Source organism: Triticum dicoccoides, chromosome 4B (assembly GCF_002162155.2).
Source record: "Triticum dicoccoides isolate Atlit2015 ecotype Zavitan chromosome 4B, WEW_v2.0, whole genome shotgun sequence".
Lineage (NCBI taxonomy): Eukaryota > Viridiplantae > Streptophyta > Magnoliopsida > Poales > Poaceae > Triticum > Triticum dicoccoides.
In genome coordinates, this window is record NC_041387.1 from 5,021,062 (window position 1) to 5,028,346 (window position 7,285).

General features: G+C 46.5%; 1 pseudogene; it reads left to right on the top strand.

Moving 5' to 3' along the window:
* LOC119293159 overlaps window positions 1-4,178 on the top strand; it is a 21,028-nt pseudogene extending 16,850 nt beyond the window's left edge.
* Window positions 4,179-7,285: the final 3,107 nt, after the last annotated feature.

Sequence of the window (7,285 nt, forward strand, 5' to 3'; positions counted from 1 at the left end):
TTGCAAGTCGCCGCTCCCGACTGCCCCGACGAGCTCCTCCGCGCGCGCCCGTCGCCGTGGCCTCCTCCGGCCTCTCCTGACAGCGCCCATCGCGCCACGCCTAGCTCCGGCAACGGCAAGGCCCTGCCTTGGCCACGCGCCCCGGGCCGCGCCTCCCCCGCATGCTCTCTGCCGCTCGAGCCTCTCGCCTCCGCCGCCCCGCTGCTTCCCGCGCGACGCCGCGCCGAGTGCTACTCGCCGCCTCCGGCCGTTGCGACCCAGCGCCGTGCGCTGCTCCCCGCCGACGCCCCTGTTGCCCCGTGCCCTCGCACGGGCGCATGCCCGTAACCGCACCCGTTATGCCCCCTGGGCCACTGACCAAGTGGCCCCAGCGCCCAGAACGTTTAAAAAAAAAGGAATTAAAAAAATAATTAAGTAAAAATAATAATAATAAAAATAATAATAATAAAAATAATTAAATAAGTAATAATAATTAAATTAATTAATTAATTAAGTTAATTAATCATAATTAGATTAACCTAATTAACTAATTAGTTTAATTAAACTGTAATTAGATTAACCTAAACCCTAATTAATTTAAATAGAGAATGACAGGTGGGTCCCACTGGACCCACATGTCAGGGTTGACTCAGTCAACCTCTGTTGACTGCTGACGTCAGCATGACATCATGCTGACGTCATAAATACATTTTTTCGAATTAATTAAATAAATAAATAAATTCCAAAATTGTTAAAATCTTTTAAAAATCATATCTTTTAATCCGTAACTCGGATTAAAATATTTTCAACATGAAAGTTGCTCAGAACGACGAGACGATTTCGGATACGCAGTCCGTTCGTCCGCCACACACCCCTAACCTATCGAACTCGCAACTTTTCCCCTCCGGTTCATCTGTCCGAAAACACGAAACACCGGGAATACTTTCCCGGATGATTCCCCCCTTAACCAGTACCACCTCATACCACGTTAGGGCACGCCTAGCATCGCTTCTTGACATGTCATGCATCGATATGCATCTGTTTACTTGGTATTCATTGTTTCTTCCCCCTCTTCTCTCCGGTAGACTACGAGACCGACGCTGCTGCTGCCCAGTTCGACTACGGAGTTGACGACCCCTCTCTCTTGCCAGAGCAACCAGGCAAGCCCCCCCCTTGATCACCAGATATCGCCTATTCTCCTCTATACTGCTTGCATTAGAGTAGTGTAGCATGTTACTGCTTTCGTTAATCCTATTCTGATGCATAGCCTGACATTGTCGCTACATCTGTTGATACCTTACCTGCAATCCTAAATGCTTAGTATAGGATGCTAGTTTATCATCATTGGCCCTACATTCTTGTCAGTCTGCCTTGCTATACTATCGGGCCGTGATCACTTGGGAGGTGATCACGGGTATATACTATACATACATACATACTATACAGATGGTGACTAAAGTCGGGTCAGCTCATTGAGTACCCGCAAGTGATTCTGACGAGGGGGCTGAAAGGACAGGTGGCTCCATCCCGGTAGAGGTGGGCCTGGGTTCCCGACGGCCCCCGACTATTACTTTGTGGCGGAGCGGCAGGGCAGGTTGAGACCACCTAGGAGACAGGTGGGCCTGGCCCTGTTCGGCGTTCGCGGATACTTAACACGCTTAACGAGATCTTGGTATTTGATCTGAGTCTGGCTACGAGCCTATACGCACTAACCATCTACGTGGGAGTAGTTATGGGTATCCCGACGTCGTGGTATCAGCCGAAGCACTTCAGACGTCAGCGACGGAGCGGCGCGCGCCGAATTGGACTGGAACGCCACTAGGCTAGGTCTGCTTTCGGCCGCCCACGCAACGTGCAGGTGTGCTCAGGGCGATGGGCCCAGACCCCTGCGCGCTTAGGTTTAGACCGGCGTGCTGGCCTCTCTGTTTTGCCTAGGTGGGGCTGCGACGTGTTGATCTTCCGAGGCCGGGCATGACCCAGAAAAGTGTGTCCGGCCAAATGGGATCGAGCGTGTTGGGTTATGTGGTGCACCCCTGCAGGGAAGTTAATCTATTCGAATAGCCGTGATCTTCGGTAACAGGACGACTTGGAGTTGTACCTTGACCTTATGACAACTAGAACCGGATACTTAATAAAACACACCCTTCCAAGTGCCAGATACAACCGGTGGTCGCTCTCCCTCAGGGATATGAGGAGGGGATCGCCGGGTAGGTTTATGCTATGCGATGCTACTTGGAGTTGCTACTTGTAGATGCTACTTGGAGGACTTCAATCTACTCTCTTCTACATGCTGCAAGACGGAGGCTGCCAGAAGCGTAGTCTTCGATAGGATTAGCTATCCCCCCTCTTATTCTGGCATTCTGCAGTTCAGTCCACTGATATGGCCTCCTTACACATATACCCATGCATATGTAGTGTAGTTCCTTGCTTGCGAGTACTTTGGATGAGTACTCACGGTTGCTTTCTCCCCCCTTTTCCCCCTTTCCTTTCTTTCTGGTTGTCGCAACCAGATGCTGGAGTCCAGGAGCCAGACGCCATCGTCGACGACGACCCTTACCACACCGGAGGTGCCTACTACTACGTGCAGCCCGCTGACGACGACCAGGTGTAGTTAGGAGGATCCCAGGCAGGAGGCCTGCGCCTCTTTCGATCTGTATCCCAGTTTGTGCTAGCCTTCTTAAGGCAAACTTGTTTAACTTATGTCTGTACTCAGATATTGTTGCTTCCGCTGGCTCGTCTATGATCGAGCACTTGTATTCGAGCCCTCGAGGCCACTGGCTTGTATTATGATGCTTGTATGACTTATTTTATTTGTAGAGTTGTGTTGTGATAGCTTCCCGTGAGTCCCTGATCTTGATCGTACACATTTGCGTGCATGATTAGTGTACGATTGAATCGGGGGCGTCACAATGTTCCTGCCATTTCATTCCGGCTTGCTTCATTTCTACTGCTTCTAGACTCAGTGGGATGGTTCTGTAATATACTTATGCTAAACTGTAGTTTCTATGTAGCCTCTGTTCTTATAACAGAGTTGGTAACGCTCTGGGGGCTGGATTTTCCTAAAATTCAGGCCTCGGACCACTCCCGTAGGTTTCTTCCTTGCCTTGGGGGTTTCGGGGAGGAGAAGGGATGGCTTCTCCTTCCTCCTCAATTTGGCATTGAAGTGTTTCGTAGGGGAGTGGAGTATCATGTTGGGGAGTTCCTCCTTTTTATCTTTTTCTGTAGTGAGACCTGGTGATTTCTTTTAATGGAAATCGGGATCCATACCATGGTCACTATCAAACTTGAAAGCAATGATATACGCATCTGATAGAGATTATGAATATGACTATGTTTTTAATGGTGCTTTTGACGACAGCATGCCAGTAATCACAAAAGGCCAAACACGTGATTATTCCTTTGAAATATACAAGCTACTGGTGAATCTTGATTTGTCATGTAACAGTCTAACAGGACAGATCCCAGAGGAGATTAGTTTGCTCATTAGGCTCACCGGTCTGAACTTATCAAGTAATCAGCTGACCGGCAAAATCCCCAATCAGATTGGTGATCTGAAGCAGCTGGAGTCCCTGGACTTATCCTACAATGAGTTCTCCGGTGAGATCCCGTCAGGTTTGTCGGCTCTAACGTATCTGAGCCGCTTGAACCTGTCATACAACAACTTATCAGGCACGATACCACCTGGGCCACAACTACAAACTCTCTACAGCCAGATGGACATCTACATCGGCAACCCCGGTCTTTGTGGCTACCCTCTCTCAAAAAATTGTACTACTGATGCAAAGCAAAGTGCAGACCATGAAGATGCAGATCATATTTCGTATCTCTACCTTGGGATGGGCATAGGATTTGTGGTCGGCCTTTGGGTGGTGTTTTGCGCCATGTTACTGAGGAGAACCTGGGCGGTTGCCTACTTTCAGGTCATTGACAAGCTGTATGATGAGGTTTATGTGCGGGTCGCTATAGCTTGGTCTCGCTTGATGAAGAATACCCACGGCGACGAAGAAGCGTGAGGAGCCCGCTTCATGCTGCAGTTGAACTGCTCAAGACCTGTATGTTAGTACTTTGTAATTTGGAGAATAAGTGGCACTTTGGTGTGTGTACTGCTGCTACTATCTACTAGTCCAGGTGCTCCCAGCTACCTGTGAAGGCACTTAGCTCGGTATATTGTATGAATTGAATCAAGTGTGAATATTCGATAAATTAGTTATGAGATGTCTTGTTCTGTGGATCGATTCCACATTCTAGTCAGTACTGTTCTCTATACCTCAAGGATCATGTTTAATGTGATGTAATAATAAAGTATTAATTTGTAATATGATCGATCCATACTTATCTGAGTGGGGATAAATTCGGTTTCTTGTGTACCCATAAGCTCTTTGACTGTGGCCTTTCGCTACCACCGATGGACTCTTGACGAGTAATTTACTCACTGTAATTTGAATCTTTGTTGCTTGAATATTTTATAATAATAGATGGTTCAGAATCTAACTACCGTTAAACTGACTGGCACTTTGATTTCCCGCTGTTTGTTTGTTTGTTTGTTTGGTTTTTACATGTTTTCTGCTGTTTGTATGTATGCCTGACTACCTTCAACGCTATGCACTTGTTACTAGTTCAGTTCAGTCTCCAGTCTGAGCACTGAATGATTTCAGATCCAGTCGGCGCTAAAGCCAGTATCACTTATTCATGTCTTTCTGTACCTGAGTTATAAAGCTCAGTGCTCGAAACTTTTATTGGAGTTTTAGCTTCTTAGATGTAGCTACCTGAATCAGTAATGTGTTTAACTGAGTATGTTTATATGCAGTTGGCTCACAAAGCAAATTGATAGTCTCACGTCCAGTTGATTACATTTACAGCAACCAAGTGAGTACTAGTAGTTTTTTGCCTGGAGCTGCTGTACTTCCATTTTCCGGAACAGCCAGTTACTCATTCCTCTTGTTCTCCTCTGATGGATAACAGGTGCACCTCCAGCCGCTACCCAGGCTCTCCAGGTAGGCTATCTGGCTATGATCATGAATCTCCTGTCTACGTTGTTCTACTCCGAGTCTGAATATGAAGCAATAATGATTAAGGGAAATGTATCTAATGTCAGGACCCAGTCTCTGAACCTCTGAAGAATTGTTATCAGTTAACTATTTCATTTACGAAAAGAGGAGAGAAGCAACGAGATCACCTGAGATGACAAGAATGGAAGGTAGAGATTTATAACCGAAGCCATACACTCACGGAACAGGGACCATGTTGCTGACGCCCGATCTCCATCCAATGGTCGCCGTTTAATTACTGTTTCCAGGTGCCATTTATTTGTTGTCCCTGTTGCTCTCCAGCTTTCCGTGTTTTCCCCTTCTATTTTACTGCAATATGCACTATAATGGCTATGTATAAAAGCATTGGGTGGGTCGTCTAGTAATCGGGTTAAACCCTCGCCTCCACTACCGTGGTTCGGCCAACACTTTCCTCTGGGAGCAATACAGATAATCGTTGAACCTGAAAGTTAAGAGCTAGTACAAAGTCGAGGCAGCACTTGATGGTTACTGTCATCTGTGATTCAGCTAATACGCAAATACACATATAGCCAGTATTATGATGGCAGTAGCAAGTGTGTGGATTCTATATATCTATGTTGCCAGTATTGCAATCGAATAATAACAAGGCTCTGCGATGAACAGGGTTATTACCTGGACAGCAGTGGGCTTCCTGAACTGCACCCTGCCTGCACATATAAATGAGTCAATGTTATATCTTAGGTTTCCAGCAGAATCATGCATATTATCTCTTTAAACTTGTTTCTTTTTTATCTTAGATCTCCACAAGCTCCGTCCCAAAATAAGTATCTCAACTTTGTACTAGCTCTAGTACAAATTTGTACTAAGCTCAAGACACTTATTTTTGGACGGAGGGACTGAAGGAGTATGATGTAGGGTAGAACCCTAGATGCCCGATCATTCACGATTGGAGGGGATCCTACAAAGAACACGAGGGAGAAAACGAGGGGAACACGAGGGGAAACGCAAGAGAAATCACTCAGCCAACAAGATATGGTCACACATATGCTAGATCCTTGAAACACAAAGAGATACACGATCCGAATCCAACAAGGGACGATAGAAGTGGCGGCAGTTCTTCTCCGTGAGGAGGTCTTGAGGGGGTTTTCCCGTAAAAGGGTCTTGAATCCGCTTGGGGGATCTTCTCCGAAGAGGTCGTGAACTCCAACGGAGAAGTAACCAAGTGGATGAGCAAAGCTGTCACACAAATATGAGCTAACCCTAGCTAGGAGGAGGTAGGGGGGTATTTATAGTCTAGGTCCACGAAGGGGTAACTGGAGAGGGATACATGGGCCTCGAGCCCGATCTCTGTGCGCAGACAGGCATTGGATGTCCGACGACTATCGATCGTCCGGTCGCTCGCGGGTGTCATGTCTCACATGTAGAAACTGACGATTCAGAGAGAAGCGAGTTCACCTTGTGTCCAATGACGTATGTTCAAGGTCTCGTCATATGTCCTCATGGGGCTTGGAGAGTAGTCGGAGTGTACATGGGGATGAACATGGGGATGAACGTGGGATGCTCCGCATCAGAGTATATCGTAGATCTCCACAAGCTCTCCAGACTATTGATCCTGAATTTGAATCAGTTCTGAGTCTTAATCTGAAGTAACAACAATTAAGGGGAGATGGTTGAAAAGAAAGATGGACACTGATCGATGCTAGAATAAATTGAATTTGTACTGGTAACTAACTAGCACTTGAGCAGCAATAGTTGTTTGTACGGTTACTGTAGTATATAACCAGTACTGGCAATTAAGATGGTATCAAGTGTGTGGTTGGAATCTATGTACCTAGGAAAGGAATTAGTTCACGGAACGAAATTAATCTGAAGTAACATTACCCTCACTTTATTGGAAAATTTATTGTTGTGGATGAGCTGTTGCAAAGCTCGTTCGCCAAGAACGATAGCAGTATGGTGGTCTCTCATGCGCTGCTGGTTTTTCTCAGTTTATTCTTGGCACATTTTCTCCTCTTCTTTTGCAGACATGCAAAGGCTTGTGCGTTGTTTCTCCAAGAAGAAGAGGCTAATATTAATGCCGCTCTCTTTCACCATGACTATGTTGGCATTTTTCTAGCACGAGTCTCACCGTGGCGCTTGGTTTTCTCATGAAGTTTAGTCCTGTCGTTCCATCTCCTTGTCTTGTAAATGTTCATGCCTTATCGACTTCACTGTTGTCGTGCAATATTCCGACAGCCAAGCGCGCGGAGCATAGATTGAAGGATGCTTTTGGTGAGTTGCCAGAGGAAGCCCCCCCC